The sequence below is a fragment of the Melozone crissalis genome, unplaced genomic scaffold, assembly GCF_028551555.1.
Source record: "Melozone crissalis strain CALT ecotype California unplaced genomic scaffold, PUWL_Pcris_2 ptg000007l_1, whole genome shotgun sequence".
In the NCBI taxonomy this organism is placed as follows: Eukaryota; Metazoa; Chordata; class Aves; order Passeriformes; family Passerellidae; genus Melozone; species Melozone crissalis.
Genome location: NW_026535785.1, coordinates 429,431 through 448,404, shown reverse-complemented (window position 1 = coordinate 448,404; position 18,974 = coordinate 429,431). Strand labels below are relative to the sequence as shown.

At 55.8% G+C, this 18,974-nt stretch overlaps 1 protein-coding gene across 1 annotated transcript in view; it reads left to right on the top strand.

The window, feature by feature from the left end:
- ZFHX3 (zinc finger homeobox 3) overlaps positions 1–18,974 on the top strand; it is a 130,064-nt gene that overhangs the window by 52,597 nt on the left and 58,493 nt on the right. The gene's annotated exons all lie outside the window — the stretch shown is intronic.

The following is an 18,974-nucleotide window of genomic DNA, read 5'->3' as shown; positions in this document are numbered from 1 at the left end:
GGGATGGGCGCTCTGGCTGAGGCAGGTGATGGCCTTGGGCACCCTGCCTCCCTCCGGGGCCGTGCTGGGGCCTGGCTCACAGGGGGCTGTGGGCAGAGGCAAGGGCAGCTCCCTGGGCAGAGCCACGGCTGGGCCTGCAGCACAGCAGAGCCTCCCTCACATCTGGAAGAGGGTGGGCACCAGCTCCCAGCATCTCCTGCACAGGTGGAGTTTGCAGAAGGAATTAATCTGCTTGAGAGAGAGCCAGGTTTGGACATTTCCTACAACTTCCTGACAACCTCTAGTTGAGAATGTGCGGCTCAGAAGAAGTTTAAACAAAGAACTACTGAAGAAACATGCTGCTGGCCAGACTGCCAGCAAGTGCCTTCAATGAGTTCATTCAGTGTCTTCCTTTTCAGTGTTTCCAAGTGCTGAGTTCACTTTTTTAGGGAATAGGGAGCCTGGAGCAGAGGGTTTGGGTTACGTGGTGCCATGCATAGAGGCTCTTTGTTAGCTGGAGATGCAGAGTGTGCAGGAAAATGACTCTTTAATATCTGTGGTGGTAGTGGTGATGAAACCGTGGATGTGTGCTGACTCTGACAGAGGCAGAGCTGACCTATGGGAAGGGAAGGGAAGGGAAGGGAAGGAGGGCGTGCAGCTGTACACCCAGCACAAGGCCTCAGTTCCACCATGGAGCAGCATTGTCCCATCGTGCCTCTCCCACAGGTGCTTCTGTCTCCTTTGCTGGCCACACGATTCTCAAAGAAACTTGTTGGAAAATCCCCAAAACGTATTAAACCCAGAGGATGCATGGAATATTGTATGAGATGTAGCTACAGAATGATGATAATGATGATGTATTCAAATTCAATGTCCTTCCATAACAGAACAAGGCAAAGAGTACCTTCTGTAATAGTAGCTAACTTTGAAGTTAGAATTGTGTGAAAATGGGTGAGCTGCTGTTGGATACTGTGAAGGGTGTGATGTGTGTGGAGTTACCAAAAGCACCTCAGGTGCTTGTGTTAAACGTAACAACCCTGAGAAAACAGAGCAGGGGGAGCCTGGCCAAAGTCCACAGAAAGCCCAATGGGATCAAACAGGAAAGTGTTTCATGTGGAGGCTGGGCAAGGGAAGAAGGCCCATGGTACAGGGAGGGCAAGGAGGAGAGCATTCTTCTCATGTGTTTGAAGGCAGAATTGAAAGGTACCTCTGCATGGAGGATAAATCCTGAAGGGTGGTCTCAGCTGGAGGAGAAGGAAAACGTCTCATGAAGGGAAAGTCACTGGCTGAGCAGGACTCTGCTGCTCTGGGGTCCTGGAGGAGCCCCCAGGAGGGGCAGAGGCTCCTGGCAATAGTGGGGCCAGAAACTGCCAAGCGTTGAGTCAGCAAATGGATAGAAACTGTAATAGAAAAGGACCCTTAGATCCAGACCTTGGGTCCTGTTGGGATTGACAGGTATTTGATACAAAACGCGCTCCGTATCAGTTTAACCCTTTGAGGCCCGTCCTCCATGGGGGGCTGCATGTTCCTCTGAGTGACAGATTTCTCCCTGGCACTAAAAGATGTCTTTGCCTTCCTTTAGGTATTGAATACCAGAGTCTGTTAGTACAGGATCACAGAACTTTTCCTTTCTCTGCACTGCTTTTTCAAGGGATTGGAATCAGAACTGCTGAGAGCACACAGCGTTGCATGCTCTATGTTTTATTTATGGGCCTCTGTCACTTAGGTTTTTCTTTCAAGTTTTCCAGTAAGTGCTGAGCCATATGCAGCCAGCAGCTTAGTAAAGAAACCACCCTGTAAAAGCAATGTAAATAACAAAGGAGTGAGAGTGAACTGGAGCAGGAGCCCTGGTCAACAGCAGGAACCAGGAGCTCACCAGAACATGGAGCTAAAAACCCTTGGTCAAAATGGGTTTGGAAGTTAAAATATTTGTAAGAATGGGCTACAAAACCCAACTAAACAAACCAAACACAAGAAAAAAAAAAAAAAAACCAGAAAACCACCTTGTCAAGCTTTATCCTAATCTATATAAGCTCAGTTTTTCTGGCTTCTGTAGCAGGCTGTGGGCAGAGCAGCAGGAGTGGGTCTTGGTTCTCCCTATGCATGCACGGCTGTGAATTGGCAGGGAGGGTCTCACAAAGCTGTTCTCAGCCTCAGGTGTCATCTCAAAACAAGGTGTCATCATGTTGGATGGAGCATCAGTGTGCATCTGACCCTTTCTGTGCGTGACGCCAGTTCTGTCTGTGTTTATGGTTCATTCTTTTATCCTGGTAACTTTGGAACACGGGGATGAGTATTTAAATTTCCAAGCGGGAATTTTGCCGTGTGAGGTGATGGTTGTTGTTGTGATGCTCAGGGAGAGCACGGAGTGGTTCTGGCACAGCTGTGGTGCAGGGTGGCTGTGGCAGACCCAGCTGCCAGTGAGGCCCTGTCCCTCCCGTGCTGCTGTGGGAGGGAGGGATGCTCCAGGGTCCAGATCAGGACCTGGCACTGCCCTCTGGGTGCTCAGCCACTGTCAGCAGCGGTAGGCATCCCCTTGCTGTCCTGCTGCAGCTTCAGCTCTGCCATGGGGAGCTCCAGGCAGGAGACCTGAGCAGGTGCTTGTCCAGGACAGTGATGGGCCTGTTTGTTGTGGCACTGTCCAACTGGTCTGGGGTATTGTCCCGGTATGGTTTGTCAGGATCCTCTTCACAGCAGGTCTGTCAGGGTCTTTCCCCCGCCCTGCAGACACCCAGCACAGGTCGGGAGTGCTGGAGCAAGGAGGGCAGCTGGGAGCAGCTTGGTGTGAGGCTGCGGCAGGCAGGTGGCACTGGAGGCAGGGCACGGAGCTGTGCCAAGGGCTGTGCTCCTGCAGATCCCTGGGGATCCCTGGGGATCCCACGCTCCCTCTGTGCTCCTGCAGATCCTTCTGTCCTCCTGCAGATCCGTCTGTGCTCCTGCAGATCCCTGGGGATCCCTGGGGATCCCACGCTCCCTCTGTGCTCCTGCAGATCCTTCTGTCCTCCTGCAGATCCGTCTGTGCTCCTGCAGATGCCTGGGGATCCAATGCTCCCTCTGTGCTCCTGCAGATCCCTGGGGATCCCTGGGGATCCCACGCTCCCTCTGTGCTCCTGCAGATCCCTGGGGATCCCTGGGGATCCAATGCTCCCTCTGTGCTCCTGCAGATCCCTGGGGATCCCACACTCCCTCTGTGCTCCTGCAGATCCTTCTGTCCTCCTGCAGATCCGTCTGTGCTCCTGCAGATCCCTGGGGATCCAATGCTCCCTCTATGCTCCTGCAGATCCTTCTGTGCTCCTGCAGATCCGTCTGTGCTCCTGCAGATCCCTGGGGATCCCTGGGGATCCAATGCTCCCTCTGTGCTCCTGCAGATCCCTGGGGATCCCACGCTCCCTCTGGCCGTCGTGTTTCTCCTTGCAGAGGTTGTTCAGGAATCTCCCCAGTCAGAGCATGCCCCAGGCTGCCGAGCAGTCACCCTCCCGAGGCCACAGACTCTCCCTGCTGGGACCGCAGCCCCTCGAGTGTGGCTCCAGTGACCCGAAGGCTCCTGTGTGGCTCCCACACCCCCTCACCCAGTCACACCAGGTTTCCCGTGGCACAGCCTCAGATGTCTCGTTCCATAAAGCCATTTATTCCTGGTGTAGCAACAGAGAAACAGGCCTGCTGTCTCTGAGGAGGGACCCCCGACAAAAGAGCACCTGGGCTTTTATATCCTCACACTCTGCCCATGCACAGCTCTCCAGGTCTCAGTTCCTGCCCCTCTCTTCCTGCCCATCCACCTTGCTGTGTTCCTGGACTCCCATCTCCTTTGTTATCCGAGAGCTTGGCAATTCCCGGTTCCTGCTGTGTCTCCCAGTGTCTGTTCACCTGGCTGGTGTCACCCGTGTCTGTGCCCTTCGTTATGCCAAAGGCTGGCAGCTCACAGCCTCCTGTCCTGGGCTGGAGCCCAGAGCTCAGCTGGCATTTCAGCCTGTCTTGAGTCCAGCTGCCTGCTCTGCACGGATTCCTCAGCGCAGGTGATGCACCTCGAGGGCCTCAGAATGCTCTGCTTCCTCTTCTGCTCGGGCAGGGTCAGGTGTTCAGGCCTTGGGTACCAGCCCTGGCCAAGCACCAGTTCTGAGCTGCAGGCTCGCTGGCGACGACCTCGTTAAATTATGGATGGGCACTCATTAGCATCCATCTCTGGCAGGGGCTGCTTTGAGGGAAGGGGCCCCCAAGGTGCTTTCCCCAACCTGTTGTGTGTGAGCTGGCGTGGAGTGCTGGTTTCTGTGTGGCTGTGTCCGTGCACGGGGCTGCGGGACGCTGTGTTGTCCTTCTCTGGCTTTAACTGAGCTGTTCCTGAAGAAACTGTTGCAGCAAAGTCCCCGTATTGCTATGGAAGCAGCATGGGAGGTTCTGTGTTTGCCATCTCATAGGGAATTCATTAAATTACAATAAATAATGTATGCATGGTACATAACTTAATACCATAATGGGCTTTTTCCCCTTCTTGCCAGTTGTAAAAATCCTGCTTCTGCACTGTGACGTGGGCAGCCAAGTTCTGCAAGTCAAATTAGGCAATAAAGTTGCACTTGTGCAACAGGTTCTCTGGAAGCTGAGCCTTGGGGTACGGCTGGGCGGCTCTGGTGAGGCTGCTCAGCTGCTGGGGGATCCTGGGGTGCAGGTGGCTTCGGCAGAGAGGCACGGCTGGGTGCTGCAGTGCTGGGTGCAGGGCAGAGCCCAGGGTGCTGCAGGGCTGCGTGCTGCAGGGCTGGGTGCTGCAGGGCTGGGTGCTGCAGGGCTGGGTGCCTGCAGTGCTGGGTGCTGCAGCCCAGAGTGCTGCAGGGCTGGGTGCTGCAGCCCAGGGTGCTGCAGTGCTGGGTGCCTGCAGTGCTGGGTGCTGCAGGGCTGGGTGCTGCAGCCCAGGGTGCTGCAGGGCTGGGTGCCTGCAGTGCTGGGTGCTGCAGTGCTGGGTGCTGCAGGGCTGGGTGCCTGCAGTGCTGGGTGCTGCAGGGCTGCGTGCTGCAGTGCTGGGTGCTGCAGGGCTGGGTGCCTGCAGTGCTGGGTGCTGCAGGGCTGCGTGCTGCAGTGCTGGGTGCTGCAGTGCTGGGTGCCTGCAGTGCTGGGTGCTGCAGGGCTGCGTGCTGCAGCCCAGGGTGCTGCAGGGCTGGGTGCTGCAGCCCAGGGTGCTGCAGTGCTGGGTGCCTGCAGTGCTGGGTGCTGCAGGGCTGGGTGCAGGGCAGAGCCCAGGGTGCTGCAGGGCTGCGTGCTGCAGGGCTGGGTGCTGCAGGGCTGGGTGCCTGCAGTGCTGGGTGCTGCAGGGCTGCGTGCTGCAGTGCTGGGTGCCTGCAGTGCTGGGTGCCTGCAGTGCTGGGTGCTGCAGTGCTGGGTGCTGCAGGGCTGCGTGCTGCAGTGCTGGGTGCTGCAGCCCAGGGTGCAGGGCAGAGCCCAGCACAGCTGCCCCCAGCATCCCTCCTGTTGTGCTTTGGAGCAGGGGGATCCCTGCAGCTGGCCATGGAGCCATCAGTGCAGCTGTCCCACAGTCCCGCTTTCCTCTCAATCCTGGAGATCACCTCGGGGTTTTTCTGCTCTGCTGAGCTGTCCGTGGCTGGGGTGCAGTGGCTGCTGTGTCCCCCAGCTGTCTGAGCTGCTGTGGCCCCCGTGTCAGCTCTGGGCTCACAGCGAGGTGGGGAGCTGGTTGCAGCAGACAGGGATGTTCTGATTTAGCTGAGGAGGATACAAACGCCTGGCTTGGATCCCTGCCTGTCATCTCTGAACAGACCTGCAGAATGTGCTCAGGCTGATGGACATTCCCCATTGGGTTCCAGCACACAGATGCTGCCGTTGGGGCTCTCTGACCCAGCTGCGGCCTCTGTTCTGCCCGGTGCCCCTCATTTGAGCAGCACAGCCCCATCTCACCCACTCTGCTCCTCCCTGTGCTCAGGGAAGGATGGATACAAAGAGAATCACCTGGGGAAGTTTCAGGCAGCAGTAACAAAGCCTGTCTCCACAGAGGGGAGGCTAATTACACAGCTAATTAATCCAACAGATGTCACTTTAAATGCCTGTTTCTTTGTGATTCTGTTGCACACATCATGCTGGTTAAACAGACTTCATGGACCCCGTTCAAAATGCCTGTGCAGGCTGCTGGGAGCTGCCAGGGAGACCCCAGGGTGTCCTGTTCCCCGGGGAGCAGAGTCCCAGGCAGCCTGCTCTGTCCTGGCTGCACTGTGCACAGACTGCGCGCGGGGGAAATGCCGTGCAATGGCCCTGCTGAGTTAAAACTGCCACAGCAGCTGTGAGGATCCAGGGGATTGTTTACGTTCTTGCTGCGAGTACCGGGCTGAGGCAGAGGGGACCCCGTCCTGCCCCATCAGCTCTGCTTGGCATGAGGAGGAGAGTTTGGAAACTGAGCTCTGGTGAGGTCAGCACTTCACACCCCAGGCGGTGGAGGGCACAGAGTGCTGTCTTGTCTGTCTGTCTGAGGTGAATGTGGTCTGTCCAGTTCCTGCAGCACTGGGAGGGCTCCCTGCTCTGCCTCCTCAGGAGAGAGGCAAAATGAACATTTCTTCAACGTTTGAAGTGAGGCTCTGCTCGTGAGGGCAGACCGCGGCGCAGTAGCCGTGCAGAAGAGGGGAGCAGCCCCATATGCTGGTGTGAGCTGGTGCTGTGTGCTGGGAGTCGCTGTGGGCCAGCTCCTGCCAGCTCCCTGAGGCTGCCCCGTCACACCTGGCTGCCAGCCGGGCAGCGGGCACGGCCGCGGCGCACGGTGCTGTCGGTGCAGGGATGTTGTGGTGCTTCCCCCGTGGCGTGGCTCTGCAGGCTGCTGCCGTGTGTCCCTCGGCCCAGGCCAGCCCTGCTGTGGCCAGCTGCTGTCACGCTGCCTGGGCACGTCCCCGTGGAAAGCTGGGCTTGGGAAACGTCCCGTGTTCTGTGTGTGCTGCCCTGGCCTTTTGTTCTGCTTGGATGCCAGGGGAGTCAGACGGTTCCCTGCATCTCGCTGAGCGGATTCCTTCTGGACACGGCGGGCTCGTGGCTGCAGCCTGGGACCAGGGCCCCCAGCCGCGTGCTGTGGGGGAGCTGCTGGAAGGGAAAGGCAGCCCCAGCACTCCGAAACGCCCCGTGAGAGAGTGCTGGAGGCAGTGGTTGAGCTGCCTGGTACAGCTGCGGGGGAAGAGCATCTTCCTGGGGTCTCAGCATCCGCGACGAGTCGCAGTTGGCGGCTTGATTCAGCGTAATGGATGTGTGCTCATTTCCCACAGCTGATGAGGATTATATCAGCTTGGTTTAACAGTCTCATTTGCTGCTCCCAGTGCACACTTGTTTTAATGCGTTTCAGTTAATGAGGTAGAAGAGAGAATGAGGTGTTACTGTTTATGTACAGACAGCGAGGCTGTGCCGAGGGCTCTGGAGCCCGGCAGTCCCTGCCCAGTGCTCTCCAAGGGACAGCATTAGCTGGCATTTATAGAAAATTTATTGGCTGCGGTTTATCCAGGTAAAATTTCTCCCAGTGGTGCACATTTCTCTCTCCTGCCTACCTTATGCTTTATTGCAAGCTGCAAGACGTGTTGCCAGCAGCCTGTTCACAGGCAGGGATGTCAGCCGCCTGAGGGGCTGGTGTTGGGTATCACAAAGCACCCCAACACGTTTGATGTGGGCAAAGCTGCTGCCATCTACCTGGGGTAAAAGGTTCTCCTGTGCCCCGAGGGGGTTTATTTATGGCTGGGGCGCTCCGTGCTTTCATTGTTGCGCTGCTGTGGTGTTGTCAGGGCCGTGCAGAGCCAGGCACTGGGTGAGTCGGTTCCTTGAGCCGTGCCCTCGGAGCACCTGCCTGCTGTGTCCCCTCCAGAGCAGGTGTGGAAATGGACACCATTGACCCGTGTGACTCTGCCTTCCTGAGGAACCGGTTATCCTTGTGCTGGTGGTGAATTTTTGCCGTGAGGTGGCTGGAGCTGCACTCCTCGGAGTGGCATCCCCGTGCCCAGCCCTGGTGCCAGCGGATGGCTGAGGCCGCTGCCTGTGTGCTGGCTGAGGTCCAGGCTGGCACCAGGGCTGGCAGCAGCCAGGGGCCGTGCACGCGGCGCTGCTTTGAAGGTGAAGCTGCTGTTGGTTTAAGGGGGAATTAAACAATTACCGCGTCTTAGTTCTCCCCACCTCCGGTGGATTGACTCTATAAATTGTCAGCCTGTTGACATTTTAATGTGAATTATGTCATATGGTATCCCCTTTGATTTCAGCATGCCTTAGTTTGTAAATACACGAGCCTCTCAAAGGGCTGTGGTTAGCGCGCACGCGGAGGCCTCGGGGGTTTTGGTGGGGAAGGAGAGCGGCGCTCACTCTGGTGCCTGGCACGGCTCACACATGCACGGCTGCTGGAGCGCCCTGGGCTCACGGGGCTGAGGGACCCACAGCCTGGCACCCTGTGCATCCCCCGGCTCCCTCTGTGCCTGGTGTGGTGCTCCCTGCCCTGTGTGGGGGGAGCGCTGCCCGTGTCGAGTGGGGCTTCTCCTGTGCCCATTGCTGGCCAGCTCCTCCAGCCAGCTGCGTCTGACCCCTGGTCTGGTTCCTGCTGTCACATCCCTGTCCCCATCCAGCCCCCAGTGTGTGCTGCACAGAAACTCCTCATTCAGCACATCCTGGGCACTTGGGTCGGCCTTCTGTTACGTTCTTTGAAAACTGGCCCTGGGACTCGTTGTAGTATTGACATGGAGGGGCTTTAGGCAGGGCCAGCAGAAGAGCAGGGAGCTCTCCTGGGGTGACCCCTTCTGCCCTCAGGTGAGACTCACCTCCTTCCTCCCCAGCACAAAGCCAGAGGGTGTGAGTTTGAGAATTGATTCCCTTCACTTCGCCCCTGTGTAGCTCTGGGGTTGGTGCAGGTGTGCCGTGTTAGGGCCACATTTGCACTCTCAGGTGTGTGCAGGGTGCACGTGCTGTGGCACCTGCTGCTGAGCCCAGGAGTGCCCCTGGGAGGGGCACAGAGCGAGGACAGTGCCTGGCCTTGGCTGTTCACCCCTGGCAGCAGTGCTGGAAAGGGACCAGGGGCTGGCAGTCCCTCCAGCAAGGGACTTGCTGTCCCAGAGCAGGTTTCCAAGCATGCTGTGACCATGGGTGGGAGAGGTTCAAAGGCTTTGGAGACCTGCAGATGATGTTTTCATGTCATGGGGTCTGTGTTACAGACACCTCTGGCTGCCTGTCTGTGTTTTTCGTGGTCCCACAAAGCAGCACCTTTGCTTTTATCATTTTCACACTCCTTGGCTCTGACTTACCTGGATTTTCCAGTGCATGCCCACCTAGGCCTGTCAAAGTGTCTGACTCTGGGCTGTGCAGGGGGGTTATCCAGACATGAAACCTGCAGACTGACCTCCTGCTAGCATATGGTAACCATGAGCAGGTATTTTTGCAGATAAGTGGTCACAGAAATGAGAATTTTGGGGCAGCTGGAGTAACTGGAGTTACACCTGCCATTTCATAAACAGAGTTTAGAAAGCTATTATCTCCTCACACCTTTCTGTGAGTGATGCTGCTCCCAAAAAAACGTTTTGTTGCTTCTGTTTTATTTTTGAATTGCAGTGGTGAGTCCACCCTCCTAATGCTGAGTGTTTGTCATTTAGCCCGTGTGTGTCTCTGCAGACTGCCCACTGGGATTGCAGAGCCACAACAGCTAAAACCAGTGGTGGTGGGCCTCGTTTTTCCCAGGGGTTTCTGTGCCTGTGAAGGCAAATGCCAGTGGATGCAGATACACAAAGGAGGGAACAAAGAGAGCACCAAAGAGCAGAGACATTTATCATCTCAGGTTTGCTCTGTTTGCCTCAGTGTGCTTCTGCACTCTCCGTGTTTTCCATTGCTGTAGTCTGTCTTGGAGGGAGTAGCTGTAACTACTGCTCAGAGCCCTTCTGTTCTCTGGTAGATCCCTCTGCAGAATTATACTACAGCTGAATGGGATTCCATCTATGCACAGGAAACAGAGAGCAGCAAACCCAGCTGTTCACAGGCTGCGAGCTGCTCGGTGGCAGTGTGGAATCCAGGCAGGCAGCTGTGTGCTGTGGGTTGTGTGGGTCACTGATGGAGCCCAGGTGGGCTGGGGGCTGTCCCATGCCCCAGGACTGGAGGGATCTCCCAGCTGAATTTGGAGCAGGCTGTGTTTGAGGGCTTCTCCTCCCCGAGAGCCTGGTGGCTTTCCTTACAGAGCGCTGCTCAGGGGTGTGGGGCAAGGAGCAATTGCATGAATTTCTGTAGACAGCTCTTAGGACACATTAGTGTCCATTGAGTCATGGAGCCTCACAACCCTGTAGAACATAGCAAGTAGCAGGTTGCCTTAATTCAGCCCTTTGTGTGCAGACATTATTTTGGTTCTTAATTATAAGTAGTTCCATACATATTTTTCCAGCAGGATTCTTGCCTCATTCTGTGAGTAATTATTCCATTTCTTTTTATCTTCCTCTTGCATTACATTGCCCCAGGCTTTGTCTAATACAATCCAAAGCTTTCACTGAATGAAGAATTATTTATTTTCTCATGGGCATTTCCGTGGTGCTTGTGTTCTGTTTGTGTTTCACAGACACTCAAAGAACTTACCTTGGCAGCGTGGTCTGAAATCAGCTTCAGATCTTGTGCAGGGTAGGCTGATGCCAACACGTGTCTCGGCTGGTGCTCTGCTGCCCAGCCCTGCAGCCTGTGCCCCTGGAGAAGGGAGCATTATATATTTCCTCTTTCTGCTCCCATTCTGTCATATTAGTCCATCATGGCATCCTTTAGTTTTCCTTCCTCCCTTATCACCTGTTCTTGAAAAATCCTTGTTGTGGACTGTGGGCAAAGGGTGGGCTGAGTCTTTTGTTTTTCCAAGGATCTCTGTTGGCTTCTGCACAGGGAGATCGTGTCCTCCATGTCTTTGATAGTGATGCCCTGTGATTTATGGAGAGGATTGAGCAATTGTCTTGTGTGTTGTTGTTACTGGTTTTGGTTATCTGCTGGGAGTTGAGGGGTACAGTGCTGTAAGAAGTTAGAAGGAAGCAGTGTGAAAACCAGGAAAGCTTCAGCCCATCCCAGTTTCCCTGGAGATGGATGAAGCAATAAATCCCAGACGAGGGGAGTTGATCTGTGTCCGTAGTGTTTTATTAAACAGTGTGAGCTCAGGCTGGGTTTCATGGCTGGTGCAGGGTCCCACACGGTTCCATGGGGCATTATTACAGCAGTCCCTGGCTGCCCCTGCACTTTGGGACGCAGGGGTGTCACACAGTCCTCAGGCTTTTCCTTCTGAGACCAGTGGTTCCTCTCCAAAAGACTTAATGTGGGGGCAAAGAGCATTGTAATTTAAATGCCTGAAGCAGGCTCCACACGTAGAGAGGGGTTTGGGTGGCTAAGTGAGCTGCATTTTCTGAGCTGTGCTATCAGCACAGGCCCAAGGAGCGTGCTGCATCAGGGCCCCTCGGAGAGCCCTCCTGTGTCACGCAGGGATCCTTGCCCGGGCTGCCAGAGGAATCCCAACATCCCTGGCAGGGAGAGTCCCAGCCTGGCTCTGTGTTACAGAAAGCCCTCTGCAATCTCTCCGCAGCTACACAGCTACAATATGGACAACAGATTTCGATCCTGCCGTCTTTCCAGGTTCCCCCCAGACTTTTGATTACATAATTTACCTTTTATCCAGTGTTTTTCCATATTCCCAGGCTGCTCTAGTTCACCTGAGTGTTCACAGCTTAGCAGCTCACACTGAACTGATTATTTTCAAGTAGATGTACAAAATGTGTTATAAATGTCTGGGCAGTGGCATTGTGAGGCCTGTTTATGGTTACTGTCTTCAGTTGTTTTTTACCCATTTGTTTTCCTGACCCTGGAAAAGACAGGGCTGCCTGAATTCCTCAGCTCCTGCCTATCCCACTACTGAGATAGGAGTGGGCTGGAAGCCCTGAGCCTCTTCCTGGGTGATGTTGCTGCGTTCTGGCACAAATATTCTTTTCTTTTTTCATCACTCCATCCTATGGTTGTCCATACAGTGCTTTTCTGGCAAAAGTGCAGCTTTTCCTCCGTGTTCCTGCAGGGATGGCAGCATCCATGGAAGTATGAAGTGACAAAACCGTATGCTTTCCTGAGGATCAGAATGTCCCAAATCCAGGCTTTGGTTCAGTTGCGAGAGTTCAGCCATTCCCAAGTCTGTGCTGCCCACAGGAGCTGCTGGGTGAGGCTGGCTCTGGGTGACACTCTGGCTGTCACAGGAGGGAAGAGGTCACTTTGTGTGGAGTCTGTTGGCTCCTGTTGGCCAGAGGTGCCCTTGCAGGGCTGTGCTGGGCCCCGTGCTGGAGCCACAGCCGGGCAGGGCCGTGCAGGGTGGAGGGCAGCACTTTCCAGGCCAGCAGATAGGAAATGTGCTCTCATGGTGCTGTGGCTTCAGCACTATAATTAGCAGGATCGATACTCACGCTCTGTGTGCATCTCCGTGTGCAGCAGCGCTTGTTCTCCCAGCGGAGATTTCGGGGAGCTGGAAGATTCTCTGCAGTTCAGTTGTAGTTGCCCAAGGGTGGATTTCCTGTGCTGGGAGAAGGGGGAGTCGGATGCTGTTAGGAGAGTGCCCAGGTGCAGTCGGAGCTGTTCCTGCCCCGCTCTCTGGGCTGCTGCACGGCGACCCAGGTGTGCAGGGGATGCCTGTGCTGCCGGGGTCGGGTTCTGCAGCTGGACACAGCATCTCTGGCTGCTCCCTCGCCTCGCCCCCTTGGCATCTCCTCCCTCCTCGGGAGCTCCTCAGCCAGCATCCCACTCTGTTTCGCCTGCACTGGGAGGCTTGGCCAGCACAGCTGGGCCAGTGCTGGCTCCCCATGCACCTTGTCCTTCCTCGAGACGCGGGAAGGAAGTCTGCCACAGGAGGAGCCTTGGTGAAGCTCTTGGCTGTCAGCTGTCCCCACATAGGTTTGCGCCTTCGGGCGTCTCTTCCAAGGAACGATTAATTAGTGCTTGCAGGTCTGTTGCACAATTAAAAAGGCGTGGGGGCTGTGATTACAAGTTCAGCCTTTCTTGGCACTTGCCTTCTGTTAACCTCTGTTGCTCTCTGTGCACAGAGCCATGGGACTGTGGGTGTGCAGGGATGCTGCTCATCACGGGCAGCATAAACAATGTCCTTGTTAGGAGCTGCTCCAAGACCCTGGGAAGAAGTTGGCTGCTGAAGCCGAGCAGTAGCTGGGACTGTGCCTCCCCCTGGGCTTTAGCCCCTCCTCATTAAGCAGGTCCGGGCTATTGATTGGGAGCTTGTGTTTGGAAGAGTCTTACTTACTCTATGCATTATCTTGACAGATTGATCAGACCTGATTGAGAACCTCTTAAAGGAACGAACAGCTGTAATGGGAAAGTTGGACTCTGTCATCCGTTAGGATGATTCTGGGAGCGAGAAGAACGAGGCTGACATCTTGGAGCAATTGTATTTACAATTAACATGGCTGAAAACGATTGCCTCTATTGATCCCCCCTTCCTGCAATTACAGCCCCATTGTTTACATTCCAGCACTTCAGTTATAAAAAGGAAATTCAATAATTATTGCATTATTTAAAGTTAAAGTGCCACAGAGTTTGCTGGCTATGCTTGCTGGTTGATTTAACGTTCAGTAAAATCCATGCTGAGCTCTCCATCCTTGGGCTGAGCAATATTTGGCTTTTAATGAGACTTCAAGGGCTGGTGGAGCAAGCCCCATTTGCTGGGTCGCTTTTGGGTTTGTGGGGGATCCCAAAACCTTGCAGCACGGCTACATGGCTAACAAGGAGAGCGAGTGGTGTTCAGTTATTGCGGGCAGGGCCGGAGGGCTCAGGAAATACAGATGTGCTGGGGTGTAGGGATGGGCTGTTAATGGGGACAGTTGTGTCTGCTCTTGGGAGCTTGGCCTGGTACCTCAGGCTCTGTGGCACAAGGGAGTGCCACATTTCCCGCCTCTAGGTAAGAAAGATAAGGATAAGATAAGCAGTTACCACAAGCTCAGGGACAAACGAGCCTGAGCCGCAGCACTGGCACTGCAGCTCGGAGGCAGGAGCAGGGCAGGGTTTGTAACGCTGCTCCTCTGGAAACAGCAAACAATTGAGCGTGTTGGTTGGATATGAAAGAGCAGAAGTTGAGCTTTTGAAGATGCTGCTGGATGCAGGGGTGATTTCCCCCTTGCAGGAGGGGAGGCTGCTGGCACTGCCGCCCCCGGCTCAGGAAATTCCAGCTGGGGCTGCAGGTGTGAAAGGAGAGCAAGATGGATTGGCCAGCCCTGACTTTTTTGGAGTACTTGGAACAGACCAGCATCAGACAGCTGCATCCACATGACTTTCATTAAAAATTCAGATTCTTCTCTTGCAGGGCTGTGTGATTTATCTTGTGCAGCACATCAGAGGCACACGGGGGCCGGGAGATGCTCACGAGGCCCCTGAGGTCTGCAGCGGGGTCGGGTCCCTTTCCGTGGTGACCCACAGCCCCGCTCCAGCTCCGCTGTAGGGGTCACCTCGTGTCCCTCCCCAGGGCCGCACAGTCCTCACGGCACTGAGGGGTTTCCTACCACGCCTGTGACTGATTACCCCTGTCTGACCTCACTCCGAGCAGGAGTCGGTCTCTGGGTTTTCTCCTGTGCTGCGGATCTGCTGGCAGGGCTGAAGTGGTTCCAGCAGCTCCTGAGCTTGGGTCAGCCTCTGCGAGTGAGCGCTGAGGCTCTGCCTGCTTCGTGTGCTGGTTCTGGTCGCTGGGGCTGCTCAGCATCAGTGCTTGTAGGAGGAAGCCAGCACAGGGCACCTCTGTGGTGCTGCTTCTTTCTGTGGCTTTTGTGACCTTCCAGCAGATTTTTGGCTCCTTCTTCCCCAGCTGCAGCTGTCAATTCTTTGAAATCACTGCTTTACCCATCCTAACAGAGCTGAGTGCTGAGTTCAGAGGTACGAAAAGTGTTACATGTGGAGAAAATCTCTGCCAGTGTTGAAGTCTGACAACGTCTTTTTCAAGAAGCTCCGGTTAGTGGAGTGGGCTTTGTATTCATGGCAGGGTATGCTGTGAAGTGGGAGTGCTGGCAAGTGCTGTGGAGGAGGTTTCTGCAGACTGTCAGTGACCCTGTGAGTTGTACCCTGTGAGCATTTTCTGCTTAGCAGAAAAAAGCAGTTCTGAGGCAGACACTGGACAGCAATGGCTGGACAGTCGGTGTGGCGAGACCGGCTGGCCTGGCACCGGGGCAGTGCCAGTGGAGCAGTGCCAGTGGGCAGTGCCATCAGAGCAGTGGCACCGGGGCAGTGCCAGTGGAGCAGTGCCAGTGGGCAGTGCCATCAGAGCAGTGGCACCGGGGCAGTGCCAGTGGGCAGTGCCACCAGGGCAGTGCCACCAGGGCAGTGGCACCGGGGCAGTGCCAGTGGGCAGTGCCACCAGGGCAGTGCCATCAGAGCAGTGGCACCGGGGCAGTGCCAGTGGGCAGTGCCATCAGAGCAGTGCCACCAGGGCAGTGGCACCGGGGCAGTGCCAGTGGGCAGTGCCATCAGAGCAGTGCCATCAGAGCAGTGGCACCGGGGCAGTGCCAGTGGGCAGTGCCACCAGGGCAGTGGCACCGGGGCAGTGCCAGTGGGCAGTGCCATCAGAGCAGTGGCACCGGGGCAGTGCCAGTGGAGCAGTGCCAGTGGGCAGTGCCATCAGAGCAGTGCCATCAGAGCAGTGGCACCGGGGCAGTGCCAGTGGAGCAGTGCCAGTGGAACAGTGCCATCAGAGCAGTGGCACCGGGGCAGTGCCAGTGGGGCAGTGCCACCAGGGCACTGGCACCGGGGCAGTGCCACCCCTGCCACGCCGCGGGGCCAGGGCAGGGCAGGGGCACACCGAGGGGCGGCTGGCACCGAGCTGGGGCAGAGCAGGGAGATGAGGCCCCTGGGCCGGCCCGGGCTGTGCTGAGCCTGGGAGCACGGGCTGGTTTGGGGGGTGTGTGTGTGTTTGGGGACAGGTGCTGGGGCCATCCTCGGTGCAGGACAGGAACGCCCCTGTCCCCCGGGAGCTGCACTCCTGAGCCGTATGGTTTCCATCAGAGCGTTCCTCTCTCTGTTTCTGATTTAAAGTGTAGCTTTGACTCACCCTGATCAATATTTTGCATGCCATGCGTGAAGAACCAGATGTTGGAAGTTTCCTATTGTGGAGAGGGAGGGGGGAACACCCCCTCAGACTCACAGAAATCGATGTTTTCTGACAGAAGTTGGTTGGTTTTCCTTGGAACAATATATTCTTTTGATTTTCGAGTTGATTTGTCTTCTAACAAGGTTCTGGTTTAGTATTTTGAATTTGTTTCCTGTGATACGGATAAATTCTCACAAGGGGGAAGTTTAACAGTGTGATGGGCAATAACTACACGTACTTGGACAGCATTTCATGGCCTCAGCAGCTCGTGGCTCGGACTGGCTCGGCCCTCGTGTCTGCTTTCTCTGGGCTGCTCCTTTCCTCCCCGGCAGGGTGGGTTGAACCAGGTGCATGTGCCCAGGCTGGGCTTGGGGCACCCTCAGCCTGTGGCTCCTCCTGCACCACGCGCAGGTGAGGCTGAGCCAGCACAAGAGGTGCTTGAGAGAAAGCAAGACAGGAGCATGAAACAAGACACACTTACTAAACTGTTTAAAACAAATGTTTTCCTAAAGCCCCCGTTTAAATGAGAGCAGTGCAGACTGTGCCTCTGGTTCCACAGAGACCATGTCCTTAATATTTCCTTGAACCCGTGACCGGATTTTTCTCTAATTGCTCACTGGGGGTTTTCTCTGGCTCGGCGCAGAAGCTGCTGCTGAGCCCGTGGGCACTTCCCGAGCTCAGCACGGGGTTTGTGGGATGGGAGGCTGGGGCTGGTGTGGCTCCTGGGGATGGACGGGGCTGGGGTGGCTCCTGAGGCTGGACGGGGCTGGGGTGGCTCCTGGGGATGGACGGGGCTGGTGTGGCTCCTGGAGCCAGAGCCAGGCTGGCAGCAGGATGGGGTCAGGAGGCTGTGGCAGGGGTAGGCTGTAGGCTCGGGGCAGGGGAAGGCTGTGGTGGGCACAGCACAGCCAGGCTGGCAGCAGGATGAGCAGGAGGCTGTGGCAGTGGGCACAGCAGAGCCAGGCTGGCAGCAGGATGAGCAGGAGGCTGTGGCAGTGGGCACAGCACAGCCAGGCTGGCAGCAGGATGAGCAGGAGGCTGTGGCAGTGGGCACAGCACAGCCAGGCTGGCAGCTGGATGAGCAGGAGGCTGTGGCAGTGGGCACAGCACAGCCAGGCTGGCAGCTGGATGAGCAGGAGGCTGTGGCAGTGGGCACAGCACAGCCAGGCTGGCAGCAGGATGAGCAGGAGGCTGTGGCAGTGGGCACAGCACAGCCAGGCTGGCAGCAGGATGAGCAGGAGGCTGTGGCAGTGGGCACAGCACAGCCAGGCTGGCAGCAGGATGAGCAGGAGGCTGTGGCAGTGGGCACAGCACAGCCAGGCTGGCAGCAGGATGAGCAGGAGGCTGTGGCAGTGGGCACAGCACAGCCAGGCTGGCAGCAGGATGAGCAGGAGGCTGTGGCAGTGGGCACAGCACAGCCAGGCTGGCAGCAGGATGAGCAGGAGGCTGTGGCAGTGGGCACAGCACAGCCAGGCTGGCAGCAGGATGAGCAGGAGGCTGTGGCAGTGGGCACAGCACAGCCAGGCTGGCAGCAGGATGAGCAGGAGGCTGTGGCAGTGGGCACAGCACAGCCAGGCTGGCAGCAGGATGAGCAGGAGGCTGTGGCAGTGGGCACAGCACAGCCAGGTTGGCGAGGCTGCGCTGCCTGCGGCGGGCACGCCGCTCCCGTGGCAGGCTCGCTGACCTTTCGTGCCTTAAGCCATTCGTCTTCTTCTGGCTCAGGAAGAGGGTAACGCATGCAAACAATAGAAATGAGATGAGGAAGAAGTTCTTATAAGGGAAAAGAGCAAAAAATCTTTTGAGGGCACCAGTGGGATTAGTGCCCTCGTGGATTCTTCAAATATTACAGTGAATTTAATTAAATACATCGTGATCCCAAAAGAGGCTCGTCTAATTAGCCAGATCTAGAATACATTTATTCTCTTTCCTTGCTCTTCCAATGAGAAGCCTCAGCATCAGCTCATATCCTATTTTTAATCATTCCTAGACTCAGAGGGCTCTCCTTCCTCCATGTGAGCACGGCACGCAGCGCTGGGTAATATGTGTCTTTAATCTTATCTCAGCTGTAACTGAGATAATAAGCATCAGAATTTTTTACCAGAAGGTCCTGCCTGCACGTAGGCAATATTCTTGATTGACAAACCTCAAGATCCTGTCCAAATCGCTGTACTTGTGCCTCGGGCCAAGTGTGTGCTGAGGAAAGAGCTCCATGAGATGACACAAAGACTTAGGGAGGTCTTGGGGCTGGATGGAGGGAGCTAGCAGGCAGTATTGCACAGCTGAACTGTTAGGTGTGCAATAACACACCTAACAGTTCAGCTGTGGAAACACCAAAGGCCTTCATGGAGGGATCTCGTGTTGTTTCACCTTGGTATTCATTTTTTTCTCAGCCAGTGTGGCTGTGCAGGGTGAATTCTACCCTCTGCTTCCAAGAAAGAATGTCCATGGGTCTGTGGGATCCATGGCAGGAAATGGCTGCTTGCTTCCCCAGAGGCATGGACCTGTGTACCAGGGGATTGATGGCTGTTGCCAGATAATTGTGGTATGATAATCCAGCATGGGCTGTGCTGGCTGTGACCGCACAGCCAGGGAGGGGACAGGGTTTTTCCGGGTGGTACCTGGCTGTGGGCTCACCATTGGCTTTTCAGCCAAGATCACAGCCATTTTACAGGCCAAGCTGCTGCTTCTTTCCCCATCCGAGGGAGTAAATCCTGGATGCCAGAGAGCAGAGAGTTGGACGATGGACAGGGTGGCTCGGCACCCTGCTTCCAAACACTGTGTCCAGGACCTCTTTATCTAGTGGATAGTGTTGCTTTGGTTTTACTCTTCCTAGTTTTCCATGAGAATTTACCAAATTTAATGTTGAGTTTGTTCTGCAGTTGGATGTCCTCCCAGGACAAGGTGTGAGTGTGAAGGAATGAGCCCTGAGTGGGTT